The sequence below is a fragment of the Micromys minutus genome, assembly GCF_963924665.1.
Source record: "Micromys minutus genome assembly, chromosome: 7".
Classification (NCBI taxonomy): Eukaryota; Metazoa; Chordata; class Mammalia; order Rodentia; family Muridae; genus Micromys; species Micromys minutus.
In genome coordinates, this window is record NC_137976.1 from 46,423,935 (window position 1) to 46,442,566 (window position 18,632).

At 37.2% G+C, this 18,632-nt stretch overlaps 1 pseudogene across 1 annotated transcript; it reads left to right on the plus strand.

Moving 5' to 3' along the window:
* Positions 1–564: 564 nt before the first annotated feature.
* On the plus strand, positions 565–6,759 carry LOC308422850 (large ribosomal subunit protein uL3-like; annotated as a pseudogene). Its single transcript has 2 exons — positions 565–675; positions 5,948–6,759. The product of its transcript is annotated as a large ribosomal subunit protein uL3-like (transcript).
* The last annotated feature ends 11,873 nt before the right edge of the window (positions 6,760–18,632 follow it).

The following is an 18,632-nucleotide window of genomic DNA, read 5'->3' on the forward strand; positions in this document are numbered from 1 at the left end:
TTAAACTATTTTAAATTTGAATAAGCTTGAAAATGAGACTTATTTTTACTTTTTGAGTATGAATGTTTTGCTTTCAAGAATATATGTATACCTCAAGGATACAGTAGCTTAACTGAGTGCATTAGATCTCCTGGAAATGGAGTTGCTGGTATTTGTTAGCCACTGTGTGGGTGCTAAGAATAAGACCTGTGGTCCTCAGAAACAGCAAACCATGTTGTTAACTGCTGAACAATCTCTCTAGCCTTGAAAATAAGGATGTTTGTAATATTCAGGTTTAAATTTGCTTTATGAAGTCACCATCTATTCAGCTACTCATATATATGAATAGTAACACACAATGAAGTCATTAGTATTAATTAAACCCTGAAGACATGCTGAGTAGCTCTTTTAGTGGTGTATGAAGGTGAGATTTCTCACAGGAAATTCTCAGCTCCCAGGCATGGGTCCTTGGGCTTCTTGCCATAGCAGTGTAGCAGTCAGCATCATGGGAATGTGAAGCGCTTCCCTAAAGATGACCTTTCTAAGCCTGTTAACTGCTCAGCCTTTCTAGGGTACAAGGCTGCCATGAGCCACATCATCTGTGAAGTTGATAGGACAGGATCTAAGGTGAACAAGAAAAAAGTTGTGGAGGCTGTAACCATTGTGGGTTCCTCACTCATGGTGGTTGTGGGCATTGTGGGATATTTAGAAATCACATGAGGCTTCTGGATCTTTAGGACCATATTTGCTGAGTGATGAGTATAAGAGTTTTCTAGGAGCCTGGCCCATCTGCCACCCGGAACGGCAGCTTATAGAGGATGAGCAACTGGAGGGTGGGAGAACTGGGCTGCCGGGGAGAAGAGAGATCTCTACGGAGTGCACACGGAAAATGCACACCCTAACTTGCCCTGCCCTGCCTTGCCCGATCCAGCGATTGGGAACAGAAAATTAGAACTTCTGTTTCCACCCGGAGGCGACTTCAGGACTCAAAGCAGAGCCTGGCCCATCTGCCACCCGGAAGAGCGGCTCATAGAGGCTGAGCAACTGGTAGGTGGGAGACCTGGCCTGCTGGGGAGCAGAGAGATCTCTGCAGAGTGCACATGGAAAGTGCACCCCCTGCCTTGCCCTCCCTGCCATGCCTGATCCAGCAACCAAAAACAGAACTTTGGAACTTCTGCTCACACCCGACGACTCTGAGGCATAAAACAGGGCTTGGCCCATCTGAAACCTGGACCAGTGAAGAACCAGGGACACAGACCAGAGACAAGGGAAAGGCAAGAACATATCACTGACAACAAAATGGCAAGAGGAAAGAGAAAGAGTATATCCCAAGGAAACCAAGACAATCTAGCAACACCAAAACCCAGCTCTCCCATAACAGCAAACATTGGAATTCCAAACACTCTAGAAAAAGAAGACACAGACCTGAAATCATACCGAAAGACGCTGATAGAGATACTTAAACAAGAAAGGAAGGAAAAGAAAAAGATTCAGAAGCTTTTAAAGAAGAAACAAGAAAAACACTCAAAGAACTCAAAGAACTAGAGGAAAACAGAACCAAAGAAAAAAAGGAATGGAAGAGGTAAATTAAAACAGAAATTGACACAATAAAGAAAACTCTAAAAGAGATAACCCTAGAGTCAGCACACCAAAAAAAAAAAAAAAAAAAAAAAAAAAGGAAATCAGGAGTCACAGAAGCATTTCCAATAGATTGCAAGAGATTGAAGAGAGAATCTAGGGGGCAGAAGACAACATTGCAAACATAGACAAAACAGCCAGAGAAGATGCAAAAAACAAAAAGCTCCTAACCCAAAATGTCCAGGAAATCCAGGACACAATGAGTAGACTGAACCTAAGGATAATAAAAATAGAAGAGGGAGAAGAGTATCAACTAAGAGGCACAGTAAATATCTTCAAAAAAATCATAGAAGAAAACTTCCCTACCCTCAAGAATGAGATGACCACGAGCATAAAAGAAGCCTTCAGAACTCCAAATAGGTTGGACCAGAAAAGAAATACCTCCCGACACATAATAGTAAAAACATCAAGTGCCCAAAGTAAAGAAAGAATACTAAAAGCAGTAAGGGAAAAAGGTCAGGTAACATATAAAGGCAGACCAATCAGACTCACACCCGATTTCTAAACAGAGACTATGAAAGCTAGAAGAGCCTGGACAGAAATCATGAACTCCTTAAGAGAGCACAAGTGCCAGCCCAAGCTGCTATACCCAGCAAAACTATCAATCACCATCGATGGAGAGATGAAGATATTTCAAGACAAATCAAAATTTACACAATATCTGACCACAAACCCAGAACTACGATGAATTATAGGTATAAAACCCAATACAATGAGGGAAAATACAGCCTAGTAAAAACAAGAAAACTCCTAAACAAGAAAACTAAAAGAAGAAAAAAACAGACACAACTCAACCCAAAAAAGCAATAATGGTAGGAAACAGAAACAACTATTCCTTGATATCTATTAACATAAATGGTCTCAACTCCCCAATAAAGAGACATAGACTATCAGACTGGATACATAAACAAAATCCAGCCTTTTGCTGCAAACAGGAAATTCATCTCAGAGACAGAGACAGACACTATCTCACAGTAAAAGGGTGGGAAAAAAACTTCCAAGCAAACAGCTCCGAGAAGCAAGCTGGAGTGGCTATTCTAATATTGAATAAAGTAAATTTCCAACCAAGAGTTATCAAAAAAGATAAGGAAGGACACTTTTTACTCATTACCAGGGAAATTTGTCAGGAGGAACTCTCAATCCTTAACATATATGCTCCAAATAAAAAATCACCCACATTCATAAAAGAACCCTACTAAAGCTCAAAAAATACATTTCACCCCACCCAATAATAGTGGGAGACTTTAATACCCCACTCTCACCAATGGACAGATCCGGGAAACAGAAACTGGACAAGGACACTGCAAAACTAGCAGAGACTTTCAACCAACTAGAATTAATAGATATATACAGAACATACTATCTTAAAGTAAAAGAATACACCTTCTTCTCACCACCCTATGGCACCTTCTCGAAAATTGACCACCTAATTGGACACAGAACGAGCCTCCATCAATATAAGAAGATTGAAATACTCCCTTTCATCCTCTCAAATCACCGTTGTCTATGGCTGGTCTTTAACAACAACAAAAAGCCCACATACACATGGAAATTAACAACGCTCTGTTAAAGGATAGCAGGGTCAAAGGAGAAATAAAGAAATTAATGATTTGACAAAATCCAACACCCCTTCATGTTAAAAGTCCTGGAAAGAACAGGAATCCAAGGGCCATACTTAAACATAATAAAAGCAATATAGAGCAAACCAACAGCCTAAATCAAACTTAATGGCGAAAAACTTGAAGCAATCCCACTAAAATCAGGGACTCGACAAGGCTCCCCACTCTCCCCCTACCTATTCAACATAGTACTGGAAGTGTTGGCTGGAGCAATTAGACATCAAAAGAGGATCAAGGGGATACAAATTGGAAAGGAAGAGATAAAAACATCACTCTTTGCCAATGACATGATAGTGTACTTGAGTGACCCTAAAAATTCCACCAGAGAACTCCTACAGCTGATAAACAAGTTCAGCAAAATGGCTAGATACAAAATTAACTCAAACAAATCAGTAGCCTTCCTATACTCAAAGAACAAACATATGGAGAAGAAATTAGGGAAAATGTACCCTTCACAATCATCACAAAAACAATGAAATACGTTGGTGTGACTCTAACTAAGCAAGTGAAGGACCTGTATGACAAGAACTTCAAACCTCTAAAGAAAGAAATTGAGGAGGATCTCAGAAAATGGAAAGATCTCCTATGCTCATGGATTGGAAAAATAAACATCTTAAAAATGGCCATCCTACCAGAAGCAATCTATAGATTCAATGCAATCCCCATCAAAATCCCAACCAAGTTCTTCATGGAATTGGAAAGATCAATGTGCAATTTCATATGGAATAACAAAAGACCTAGAATAGCGAAATCCATCCTCAACAACAACAAAACATCTGCGGGAATCACTATTCCTGACCTCAAGCTATATTACAAGGCAATTGTGCTGAAAACTGCATGGTACTTGTACAGAAATAGGCATTTGGATCAATGGAATAGAATAGAAGATCCAGAAATGAGCCCTCATGTATATGGTCACCTGATTTTTGACAAAGGAGCAGTAAACATTCAATGGAAAAAGGACAGCTTATTCAAAAAATGGTGCTGGTTCAACTGGCACTCAGCATGCAAAAGAATGAAAATAGACCCTTTCTTATCTCCTTCTACAAAGCTCAAGTGTAAGTGGATCAAAGATCTCCACATTAAACCAGATACACTGACACAATTAGATGAGAAAGTAGGGAAAACCTTAGAACACATAGGCACAGGAGAAAATTTCCTGAACAAAACACCAATGGCTTTTGCTCTAAGGTCAAAGATTAACAAATGGGACTTAATGAGATTGCAAAGTTTCTGCAAGGCTAAGGACATCGTCAAGAAAACAAAACGGCAACCAACAGAATGAGAAAAGATCTTTACCAACACCACATCAGATAGAGGCCTAATATCCAAGGTGTACAAGGAACTCAAAAACTTAGACACCAGAGAATCAAATAACCCTATTAAAAAATGGGGTACAGAGCTAAACAAAACGTTTTCAGTTGAGGAACACCGAATGGCCGAGAAACATCTGAGGAAGTGCTCCACATCCTTAGCCATCAGGGAAATGCAAATCAAAACAACCCTGAGATTCCACCTCACAACAGTCAGATTGGCCACCATCCAAAACTCAGATGACAGCAGATGCTGGCGAGGCTGCGGAGAAATAGGAACACTTCTCCACTGTTGGTGGGGTTGCAAGCTAATACAACCACTCTGGAAATCTGTCTGGCGATACCTCAGAAAATTGGATATAGTACTACCTGAAGACCCAGCTATTCCACTTCTGGGCATATATCCCAGGGACACTTTAATACACAACAAAGATATATGCACCTCAATGTTCATAGCGGCTCTATTTATAATAGCCAGAAGCTGGAATGAACCCAGATGTCCCTCAGAAGATGACTGGATACAAAAATTGTGGTACATATACACAAAGGAATACTACTAATCCACCAGAAACAATGACTTAACCAAATTCTTAAGAAAATGGCTGCATCTAGAGAATATCATCCTGAGTGAGATAACCCAGTCACAAAAGAACAGACATAATATGCAGTCACTGATAGTGGGATGCTAACCCCAGAGGCTTGCACTGCCCCAGAAACAACTCACAGACTGTATGAAGTCCAAGAAATAAAGAAAACAAAACAAAACAAAAAAATCTTTATACAACAAGAAAACTTTAACTATTTCCATGTTACATTTTTTTTACATGTACTTTAGCTCATTGTAACTATTAAGTTTTCAAGGCGTACAATCAAACCTTGAAAAAAATCAAGTACTGACTAAAAAACATATTGATATAGTTTTATGTAAAAATTATGTTAAAATCTGAAAAAAGTACTGACAAAAATGTATAATTTTAAGCAAAAAATGTTTAAAATCTGTACATTTATCCTTGTTTTGTAAAATAAAGTTGTTTTTAAAAAAAAAAAAAGAAAAGAGCAAAATTAAAAAAAAAAGAATTGAAAGGACCAATCCCATCAAATCTCCATTCTAGATGTGCCCCACCCCCTCCCCGGGCAGCTGCCCCAGAGGGAATGTGGTCCACTCTGATCCAGATTTCCATGGTTTCTTGAAAGGTAGAATGCCTATGCAAATTGCTTAACTCAAATCAACAACTTTATAAAACCTGAGTATATCCAAAAGCTAGGCGTTCTGGTGAAAGAGTAACGAGATGTAGTATTAATTCACATTAAAATTTAGTGACTCCTCTTAGGGAAGACTTGCTCCTGCTTAGCAGAAGATTCCAGATGATAGACTAGCAATTGATCAAAAGTTTACAGGATCATGAGCAACCTTGGGATGTGGGATCTGGAGAAGGCTGTGAACAGCATGAAGAACTACTATCAATCATCTGCATAGTTGCCCACACTCAGATACTTATGCTTCCTCTGCGCCAGAAGAAGACACATTGGATGGAGATCCAGGTGAATGGTGGCATTGTGACTGAGAAGCTAGACTTGGCCTGAGAGGCTGAAGCTGTAGGTTCCTGTGAATCGGGTGTTTGGGCAGGATGAGATGATTGACGTTATTGGTGTGACAAAAGGCAAAGTGTATAAATGGATTACCAGCCACTGGCATACAAAGACACTTTCCTGAAAGACCCCTTGAGGTCTGCGAAAAGCCTTGCCCATGCTGAATTCTCTGTGGCTTGAGCTGGGCAGAAAGACTACCATTATTGAACCAAGATTAACAAGAAGATTTACAAGATTGGTCAAGAATACCTTATCAAGGATGGTTTACTGATCAAGAGCAATGTATCTATTGACTATGACCAGTCTGACAAGAGCATCAACCCACTAGGTGGCTTTGTTCTTCAAGGTGATGTGACCAATGTATTCCTTATGCTCAAAGGCTACATGGTGGAAACCAGGAAGTGATTGCTTACACTTCGTAAGTCCTAGCTGGTCCAGACCAAATGTCAGTCTCTGAAGAAGATTAACCTGAAGTGACACCACCTCTAATTTTGGCCATGGTTGTTTCCATGGAGAAAAACAAAGCTTTCATTGAACCACTCAAGAAAGAGCACATTGCCAAGGGAGAAGGTGCTTCATGTCAGGAGTACTTTGCACAACTGGTGGGGTCTGGTAAATAAAATGTTTCCAGGTTATTTTTAAAAAAGGACATGCTGAGTAAACAGATTTCTTACATAATTTACATATATAATATGTTTAATTATTACAAAAGTTTTATAAAGTAAATAATCATTTTTATAGATGATTAAAGTGATATGCTGAGAAGTTTTAAAAAATAAAAAGATCTTGTACAAGTTCATACAACCAACAAGTCTGTGGCCAGCATTTAAATGTGTTCAGCCTGACTCGAGATTCCAGCTTTATTTGTAAAAATATACTTGCTTTGCAATAATAAAGAATTACAATCAAAATGGTTAAAATGTAACTAAAATGTCACAACTATTGATTGAACCACAAACTAATTCACCTTCCTCAGCAGCAGTCAGTGTGATTAGGATCTTTATTTCCTGTATCTGTTGCTTCTGTCTTGAAATTTTAAAATAGTACCAGAGAAAGTCATTTCAGCGAAGCATCTGTGTTAACAAATCATAAGTCTTTTGCTTTTAAAACCTGTCACTATGAGGAAAGAAGAAAGAGCTGGTGTTCTAACATCCATCAGTAACTGAGATTACACTCTGGTTGCCACAGGAACATGATATGACCAGCCCATTGTCAGCTACTTATTTCTACTTTCTTCTGATTCCGGCTAACCCTACTGTTTGGCTCACTGGGGCCACTTTTTAGATTTATCACTGAGGACATGGGACATGTGCTGTCAGTCACAGGAATTACTGATATCAGACTAATTCAGTTTCAAAATCAATTTGTTACATTTTATTGACTGGCTTACTTTCAGGCTATTTGTTTTTAAGCTGGTAACAACAAGATTATCATTCTCTTAAAAATTCATCACAGAGGAAAGAAGGGGTCCATTTTCCCTGATTATCCAGAAAACATCTTGATTGTGGATTGACTTCTTAAGTAATTGCTATTGATCTGAAGATAGAGAGGCAGTAAGTAATCATGGCTTGGTTACCTGCTTTTCAGAAAGTCCAGTGTCAAGACCAAACCTTCTGTTATATATGGACTGAGTTTAGGAATATAACACTTTCTACAAAGGGAACCGATGCTGTATTATTAACAACGAAAAAACGGATATTGGGAAGAATACAAGCATGACTGTATACTGATATATGTCATGAAAAGTAAAGAAAGATGCACTTTTGACAATAAATTCTCTTGGCCAGTAACTACTTGAAGTTTTATTTGATTAGCTTTAAAACTGATATACAAAGCCAGTCATAATGACATTGGATAGATGTAATCCCAACACCCAGGACAACAAGGCAGAAAAATCATGAATTATAAATAAAAGCCAGCCTTGTCTACACAACAACATTATTTTATCTAATTCTCAATGTTACACATGTAATATTTCAAACCCTATTCTCAGGGAACATTGTAGAAAAGCATGTAGAAAAATTCTAATTGCCAGGGGTTGGGAAGATCTGCTGTAAAACAGTATGTTTTAGACATGACAAGGTTGTTGTGCATATTAACCTAGGACAGTATTATTGTCTACATAGTCCTAATAAGGATCAAGATAACCAACAGTTCAGGATGAATGAGGGAAGAGTTGAGGAGCGATTTGCTGATAAAAAGGAACATAAGCTTTCTTCATCAGTGTGACCCATTGTTGGCTGGTCAAACTCTGACGGATGGACCTATACCCATGCATATATTGTAAGCACTAATTTGACTCTCTGTGTTATAAAAAACAATCAATTAACTAAAAATATCAGCATAGCATGTTCAAGTAATTCAATTGTTCTTTAATGCTAGAAATTTTGAACATTTCAAAAGTCAAATGTTCCATTCAAGCACCATGTTTGTAGCAGCAATTGTGTTTTTCCAGTAAGAAAGTGAAGTAGCCACTTGTGTTTATGTCAATAAAAACTGTAATATTCCATTTGCACTGAGACAGGATTAGCTAGTTATTGATGATGCTCAATGTATCATTTGTTTTTTTTTTTTTTTTTTTTTTTTTTTTATTTTCTTGCAACATCTGGCTTATTTTACTTGAATAATACCATTCTGATGCACTCACATTGTTACAAAGGATGGGCGTTTCTCTTTTGAAATGATTTCACTAGGTATATATTTTCATCCTATCTCCCTTCATCATCATCTTCTAACTTCCTTACAACCCTGCTGAACCTTTTTTTCCTCAACTAGTTCTCCTGACCACATCCATGTCAGTTTGGGTGCAGATCTTAAGCAGGAAGCCACAGCTGCTGTGGTCATGATTGCAGTGTCGCGTGCCCCACTTCCCGCCGGCAGGAAAAGGCGTGCAACAACAGGATTCTTCTGCAAACAAACTTTATTGTACAATACTCTGAGCAGGGGATCCCCGTGGGAGAGAAATGCATATGCCCAGGAGACTCGTGTCGCTACCTGATTGGTGCACTCTCCAGTAGCTCATTAGTATGCCACGAGAGCGGGCTATGACATATGTGGCCCATGTGCTCCAAATCTCTTGGCTGGGCAACAGCTCTGTTTGCCGCGTCCTCAGTGGGATGCCAGCGCCATGTTTGGGTGCAGCACAAACGGCTCTCTACAATTGCAGTAGTCATGTCATATCAGGAAGGCAGAATTTATGACAGTTTTATACATTTCATACAGGATAGCTCCTTTTTCTATTGTTCGATATTTAAGTTGTTTGTATTTCCTGGCAGTTGTAAACAATGCTGCTACAAACATGGTGCTTGAATGGAACATTTGACTTGGATTTGGTTGTATTTCTGGTTGATGAATGTGCAGGCTCAGAATTACTCAGTCATATGGTAGTCCTAATTTTCATCTTGTCACATATTTTTTTTTCTATCAGAGAAACTGGGGACTAAGTAGGAAAACAACTTAGTCAAAGTTGCTCATTCAATTGTCATGTTTGGACTAGAGCCAAGTGTCTACATGTCTACTGTTCTGTTTCCTGTGAGCATTTGGGGTTTTGTGCTCACTCCTTGGTTGATGTTCACTTTTTCTTTCTTTTTTTTTTGAACAACTTTATTAAAAAAAAGATAAATGAAGAAATTTTAAGAATATTTGCATAGAAGTATATGAATACATTTTTGTCAGTGCTTGGCTTTTTTTTTTTGTTTGTTTTTTTCAAGGGTTTGATAGGTGTGCATTAAGGTTTTCCTAGTTACAATGAGCAAAATTACATGTAAAAGAGGATATAAACTGAAATTAGTCAGTTTTTTTTTTTTGGTGTGTAAGGATTGGGCATAATGGTTTATTTTCTTGAATTTCATACAGTCTGTGAGTTGTTTCTGGGATGTTCAGAGCTTTTTGGGGTTAGTATCTCATTATCAGTGACTGCATATTATGTCTGTTCTTCTGTGACTGGGTTATCTCACTCAGGATGAAATTCTCTAGATGCAACCATTTTCTTAAGAATTTTGTTAAATCATTGTTTCTGATGGCTGAGTAGTAGTACTCGATTATGTAAATGTACCACAATTTTTGTATCCATTCATCTACTGAAGGATATCTGGGATCTTTTCAGCTTCTGGCTATTATAAGTAGAGCTGCTATGAACATCCTGGTATATGCAACTTTGTTGTATATTGGAGTGTCCCTGGGGTATATGCCCAGAAGTAGAATAGCTGGATCTACAGGTAGTACTATGTCCAATTTTCTGAGGAATTGGGAGACCGATTTTCAGATCGGTTGTATCAGTTTACAACCCAACCAACAGTGGAGAAGTGTTCCTCTTTCTCCAAAACCTAGCCAGCATCTGATGTCATCTGAGTTTTGGATCTTGGCCAATCTGACTGGTGTGAGGTGAAATCTCAGGGTTGTTTTGATTTGCATTTCCCTGATGGCTAAGAATGTCCAGCACTTCCTTAGATGTTTCTCAGCCATTCGAAATTCTTTTATTGAGAACTTTTTAGGTTAGCTCTTTAACCATTTTTAATGGGGTTGTTTGATTCTCTGGTGTCTAGCTTCTTCAGTTTTTGTATACCTTGGAAATTAGGCCTCTATCTTATGTTGGGTTGGTAAAGATCTTTTTCCACGATGTTGGTTGCCGTTTTATTTTCTTGACTGTGTCCTTATCCTTACAGAAACTTTGCAATCTCATTAAGTCCCATTTGTCAATATTTGACCTTAGAGCACAAGCCATTGGTGTTCTGTTCTGGAAATTTTCTCCTGTACCTATGTGTTCTAAGATTTTCCCTACTTTCTCATCTAATAGTTTCAGTGTACCTGGTATAATGTGGAGATCTTTGATCCACTTACACTTGATGTTTGTTCAAGGAAGTAAGAAACGGTCTATTTTCATTCTTTTGCATGCTGAGTGCCAGTTGGACCAGCATCATTTGTTGAATAAGCTGTCCTTCTTCCATTGAATGTTTATAGCTCCTTTGTCAAAAATCAGGTGACCATATATATGAGGGCTCATTTCTGGATCTTCTATTCTATTCCATTGATCCACATGCCTATTTCTGTACCAGTAACATGCAGTTTTCAGCACAACTGCATTGTAATATAGCTTGAGGTCAGGGATAGTGATTCCCACAAATGTTTTCTTGTGTTGAGGATGGATTTCACTATTCTAGGTCTTTTGTTATTCCAGATGAAATTGCACATTGCTCTTTGCAACTCAATGAAGAACTGGGTTGGAATTTTGATGGGGATTGCATTGAATCAGTAGATTGCATTTGGTAAGATGGCCATTTTTAAAGTGTTGATCCTTCCAATCCATGAGCATGGGAAATCTTTCCATTTTCTGAGATCTTCCTCAATTTCCTTTTTTACAGGTTTGAAGTTCTTGTCATACAGATCCTTCACTTTCTTAGTTAGAGTCACACCAAGGTATTTCATAGTTTTTGTGACTATTGTGAAGGGTATCTTTTCCATAATTTCTTTCTCCACATGATTGTACTTTGAATATAGGAAGGTTACTGATTTGTTTGAGTCAATTTTATATCCAGCCACTTTGCTAAACTTGCTTAGCAGCTATAGGAGTTCTCTGGTGGAATTTGTGCGGTCACTTAAGTTCACTATCATGTCTTGTGCAAATAGTGATGTTTTTACTTCTTCCTTTCCAATTAGTATCCATTTGATTTCTTTTTGCTGTCTAATTGGTATGACCAGGATTTCCAGTACTATGTTGAATAGGTAGAGGGAGAGTAGGCAGCCTTGTCTAGTCCCTGATTTTAGTGGGATTGATTCAAGTTTCCCACTGTTAAGTTGTATGTTGGCTGTTGGTTTGCTGTGTATTGTTTTTATTATGTTTAGGTATGGGCCTTGTTCTTTCCAAGACTTTTAACATGAAGGGATGTTGAATTTTTTAAAATGCTTTCTCATCATCTAGTTAGATGACCGTGAGTTTTTTTTTCTTTGAGTTTGTTTATATGGTGATTTACATTGACGGATTTCTGTATATTAAACCATCCCTGCATCCCAGGGATGAAGCCTACTTGATCATGGTGAATGATCATTTTGTTGTGTTCTTGGATTCGGTTTGCAAGGATTTTGTTGAGTATTTTTGCATCAGTGTTCATAAGTGAGAGTAGTGGGAAGTTCTCTTTCTTTGTTGGGTCTTTGGTGCTTTAGAGATGAGGGATATTATAGCCTCAAAAAATGAGTTATGTAGTATTCCATCTTATTCTATCTGGTGGAATATTTTGGAGAGTATTGGTATCATGTCGTCAATAAATGTCTGACAAAATTTTGCACTGAACCCATCTGGACCTGGGCTCTTTTTGGTTAGGAGGCTTTTGATGATGGCTTCTATTTCTTTAGGTATTATGGGATTATTTAGATGGTTTAACTGGTTATTGTTTAACTTTTGTATCTTGTATCTGTCTAGGAATTTATCCATTACTTCCAGATTTTCCAGCTCTGTTGAGTATAGTCTTTTGTAGTAGTGTCTGATGATTTATTAATATCCTCAGTTTTAGTTGTTATTTCTCCACTTCCCTTTCTGATTTTGTTTATTTGGATACTCTCTCTTTGCCCTCTATTTAGTCTGGCTAATGGTTTATCAATCTTGTTAATTATCTCAAAGAACCAGCTCTTAGTTTTGTTCATTCTTTGGATGGTTCTTTTTGTTTCTATTTGGTCTATTTTTGCCTTAAGTTTGATTATTTCTTGCTCTCTACTCCTTTGGGTGTATCTGCTTCCTTTTATTCTAAAGCTTTCAACCGTGCTGTCAGGTTGCTAGTGTATGCTCTCTCCATTTTCTTTTTGGAAGCACTCAGAGCTATGAGTTTTCCTGTGGTTTCATTTTCATTGAATTCTAAAACAGCCTTAATTTCTCTCTTTATTTCTTCTTTGACCCTGCTATTGTTTAATAGAGCATTGTTTAGATTCCATGTGCATATGGGCTTTTTGTTTTCTTTGTTGTTATTAAACACCAGCCTTAGACCATGGTGATCTGAAAGAATGCATGGAAGTATTTCAACCTTCTTACATCTATTGAGGCTTGTTCTGTGTCTAATTATGTGGTTACTTTTTGAGAATGTGCCAGGAGGTGCTGAGAAAAGGTGTATTCTTTTGTTTTATGACGTGTTCTGTAGATATCTATTAATTCCATTGGTTCATAATCTACTAGTTTTACAGTGTTCTTGTTCAGTTCTGTTTCCATGATCTTTCCATTGGTGAGAGTTGGGTATTAAAGTCTCCCACAATTATTATTTGGGGTGAAATGTATTTTTTGAGTTTAGTAGGGTTTCTTTTATGAATATGGGTGCTTTTCTATTTGGAACATATATGTTAAGGACTGAGATTTCCTCCTGACAGATTTCCCCAGTAATGAGTAAAAAGTGTTCTTCCTTATCTTTTTTGATAACTTTTGGTTGGAAATTTACTTTATTTGATATTAGAGTAGCCACTCCAACTTTCTTCTTGGGGCTATATGCTTGGGATTTTTTTCCCAACCTTTTAACTGAGATAGTGTTTGTCTTTGTCTCTGAGATGAGTTTCCTGTATGCAGCAAAATGCTTGGTTTTGTTTATGTATCCAATGTGATAGCCTATATGTTTTTACTGGGGAGTTGAGTCCATTTATGTTAATAGATATCAAGGAATAGTGGCTGCTGTTTCTTGCTATTATTGCTTTTGTAGGTTGAATTGCGCCTGTGTCTCTTTTTCATTTTGGTTTTCTTGCTTAGGAGTTTTCCTGTTTTACTAGGATATTGTTCCCCTCATTGTATTGAGTTTTCCACCTATAATTTGTTGTAGTGCTGGGTTTGTGGTCAGATATTGTGTAAATTTAGTTCTGTCTTGGAATATCTTTATCTCTCCATCTATGGTGATTAATAATTTTTCTGGGTATAGCAGGTAGGGCTGGCACTTGTGCTCTCTTAGTGTTTGCATGATGTCTGTCCAGGCTCTTCTACCTTTCATAGTCTCTGTTGAAAAATCGGGTGTGATTCTGATTGGTCTGCCTTTATATGTTACATGACCTTTTTTTCTTACTGCTTTTAGTATTCTTTTTTGCTTTGGGAAGTTGGTGTTTTACTATTATGTGTCTCGAGGAATTTCTTTTCTGGTACAACCTATTTGGAGTTCTGTAGGCTTCTTTTATGCTCGTGGTCATCTCATTCTTAAGAATAGGGAAGTTTTCTTCTACAATTTTGTTGAAGATATTTACTGTGCCTCTTAGTTGGTATTCTTTGCCCTCTTCTGTTCCTATTATCCTTTCTTTTAGTCTTCTCATTTTGTCCTGGATCTCATATACATTTCAGGTTAGGAGCTTTTTGGTTTTTGTACCTTCTCTGACTGCTTTGTCTATGTTTTCAATGTTGTCTTCGGGCCCCGATATTCTCTTTTCCATCTCTTGTAGTCTATTGGTAATGCTTGCATCTGTGACTCATGATTTCTTTTTAAGGATTTCTTCCTCTAGGGTTGTCTCTTTTAGTGTTTTCTTTATTGTGTCCATTTGTGTTTTAAATTTTTTTTCTATTCCTTCATTTCTTTGATTCTGTTTTCTTCTAGTTTTTGAGTTCTTTGAGTGTTTTTTTTTTTTTTTTTGTTTCCTCTTTAAAACTTTTAATTCTTTATGCTTTTCCTTTATTCTCCTGTTCTTGTTTAAGGATCTCTATCATCTTGAGGTGGGATTTCAGGTCTGAGTCTTCTTTTTCTGGAGTGTTTGGCATTCTGCTGTTTGCTGTAATGGGAGAGTTGGGTTCTAGTGTTGCCAGGTTGTCTTGTTTTTTCTGGGGTACATTCTTTTCTTTCCTCTTGCCATCTTTTTGTCACTGATTGGTTCTTGCTTTTCCTTCTAATTTCCTGTGTCTCTGGGTTTCCGCTGGTCCTGGTAGCGGATGGTATGGACCCTGTACTGCACCAAAAGCCGTCGGCTGGGAACAGAGGGTCCAAAGCTGGGTTTCTGGTCTTTGGATCAGGCAGGGCAGTGATATACATTCCTTGTGCACTTGGTAGAGATCTCTCTGCCCCCTGGCTAGTCGGAACCCTTTCTCACCAGACCTCTCAATGTATCATTTCATAGAGCCACTTTTTTATTTTATTTTGTTTTTTCAGGAGAGGATTTCTCTGTGTTGTGCTGGCCATCGTGGTACTCACTCTACACTAGGTTGGCCTTGAGCTCAGAGATTCACCTGCCTCTGCTTACCAAGTTTTAGCATTACATGTATGTACTAACATCACCCAGTTCATAGATACATTTACATAATTTAACTGGATTATTAAAAAATATTTCATAGTTGCATCGTGCTTTAAAATGTTGAATAAATCTTACTCATCATTTTTCATATCTAGTTGAGAATTTCCCATAAGATAGATACAACAAGCAAAATGGGAGAAAAAATCTTATACAGTCTGTTCATTTGCTTAAATAGTATGCAAAAAATGTGGGTAGGGTATTCATTGAGATAACTCAGTGAGTAAAAGTGCTTGCTGTCAAGCCTAAAGACCCAAGTCCAATTTATGACACCCATGTGTTGGAAGAAGATAATAAGCTCTCACAAACTTTTCTGTGACCTCCACATGTGTGCCATGTCACCAATGTACCCACACATGCAAAAACTTGCAGATACACACGGACTATTTAATAAAAGTTGTAAAATATCGATATGGAAATGACGAAGTCTGACTTTTTCATTGTACTTCAACTCTGAGTCGAGATTTATTCTTTGTAAGTAAAAAAAACATATGATTTGAGTTTTATCTATAATCCTTCAAAACATCACAGTATTCTCCTGCAGTGCTGTATTGAAAACCATGGTCTGCTGAATAACACCAGAGATCTTCTTATCCACCCAGTAGTTCATGAAACATTAGTAATTAATCAGTTAAGTAAAAATCTCTTAATATAGCATTTAGTGAAAAACAGAAGTAGTTAAACAGCACTCCTAGAAATGCAGATACAGTGGACTAATTTATTCTCAGAACACTTTTACTCACATTTAAAATACATGGCAGTAATTTCAACTTTCTACCTTATGATATGGCTTTATTTTATGTGATAGCCACAATTCTCAAGTGATAGGTGTGCTTTCTTGCTTGTGATAAGAGAAACTGTGTTTTTATCTTTTCCAGTTTTGGCTGTGAGGTGACACAGAACAGCTGTCTTCACCTTGAAAGTACATCTGAAAACTGTTTTTGTTGTGATTTGATTTCCCCACTCGTACTTGAAAACAATTGATTTTCATGTTCTTGTCAAACATGTTTGTTTACTTGATAGGATACTCTGCTACATTTTGAAAATGTATGTTATTCCACTAATTGACAGCATCTTGTTTTAGACAGTACGAGGATGACTAAATATTGAAAGCAATTATTTAAAGAAGCCAGTATTTGGCTTTTCAAAAGTTTCCCTGTGCTATTTTTCCTTTTGGTTCATGCTATAAGCTTACTCCTCTTAGAATATATAACTTTGTGTTTTGTATTCATACACAATAGCAAGTAGCAATTTTCATTAAATAATACAGTTTTAATGGGCCAATTTTCTGTAGTTATTTCTACCAGAAAGTTCATTTCAGAGAACAGAGTTAGGCTGCCAAAAAATTATCACCGTGGTGTAAGAAGCACACACCTCTCAGCAAGGTGGGCAGTGTACATTAGCACATCAACGTAGTTTAATGATGGATAGTACGAGGGCCACTGGGAATGTTTATGCAAAGAGAAGGACTGGGATCCATCACTCCTTTGTCTTCTTGTTAGCTGCACAATGCCAAGTAGGGAAAGAATTAAAGCTGCTATGATACACTCTTCCATAGGAGGTGAGATTGGGCTGGAGGCTTCTGAGGTAAATAAAACAAGCAATGGTCTCCAGTGTGATTTCATTGCAAACATTATTTTACTGCCTGTAAACAGAGTAATACTTCACTGTTAAGAACATCATGTCTATCTGTTTTAAAATAATATCAATGGATATTTGTTCATATGTCATATGTATTGCTCATATTCAAGTTCCCTGTATCTCCTCTCACTGGTTAGTTTCTTTCTTTTTCCAATTGCCAGAATAATACCCTTCTAATGGTTGAGCAATATTTAAGCAGGTGAAAGGAAGATGGGCATCCAAATAAATGAATAGGTGGATACAGGTTATAGACAAGTAGACATTAGAAAAAAAGATTTAAGATAAATAGGTGGTTATACAATAGATAAAAAGATTGACTCTTCATATGAGAGATAACTACAACATTTGGTTATACACCTCTGCCTTATGTCAGCTAATGAAATATCCAGTTCTACCTATTTCAATTTATGTAACTCCATGCTTCTTTATAGTTAAATAAAACTTCACTATGTGAATCACAAACACACACAACTCAATTCTGTATGTAGCTTTTTCTTTCTTTTTTTGTTTATTTCCTTCCAATTTTGTTTAAAAATATAATCAGAGATACATGTATAGATTACTAAAAGCATTTTAGCATAAAACTATATGAATATATTTTTGTCACCACTCACTTCAATGTTGATGGTTACCAAGGCTAGTTCCACATGACTGTCACAATCATCCTCCAATAATCAGGATGAAATCACTGAGGTCTACACACAAAGATACCTTCAGGCATATGCCTGGATGAGAGAGCAGGGGTGTATGTTGGTTCTAAGTTTGGTTTTATCAGGGATCTCTATAATGATGTCATCTGCATTGTCTATCCTAACTTAAAGCCTATCATTAATATATACAGGTGACTTTTCCTTCCATCTCCAGAAGTACTTGTATTCAGTTTTCTTTTTGGTGTTAGCTATTCTGGGTGGGGCAAGGTAAAATTCTACTATAATTTTTTCATCAATTCCCTAATGGCTTAATGACATTAAATTTTTAATACAGGGAAAATTTTTCTTTTAGAATATTTTCAGTCAGATGCTCTTAATTTATGTGTGTCTGGTGTAAAATGCATAAGACCTGTATATCTGTGAGACTTGTCTTCCTGAAAAATATCCTGTACACTCTCTGCTGTAAGTTAAAGATATTTCATCATTTAAATGTCTAGTGTGGATGAAGATATAAGTGAATTGTATGTGTTGACACCAGTGTGCACTAGTCTTTGTGCCTCATTAGATACCATCCCAGAAAGGTTTGTTTCTTAAAAAATTTAAAGTTATAAATAGCCCTCAATTTTATCCTAGACTTTTCTTATGTATATTACCTGATTTTACTGAGTAAACTTTTGGAATTATCCTTTAAGTTTAGTCATTTATCAAGACAGTATGCTCACACATGAGCGTATGCTTGTAGACATGAAGATGAGACAAAACTCCATAAAATTCAAGCAGGTAAAGTGAGGGGTGGGTGGGGTAGGGGGAGAGAGATAATTCAGGAAAATTGTTAAGGCATGGGTTTATTGAAAGGAAAAATCTGCTGGATAAAAACATGCGTCTATCAGTATTGAAGGTTTTCTTTGAAGTTCTGGATGTATTAATAAGAACATAAAAACAAAATTAGTAGTGAAACAATCCCCATATGATCA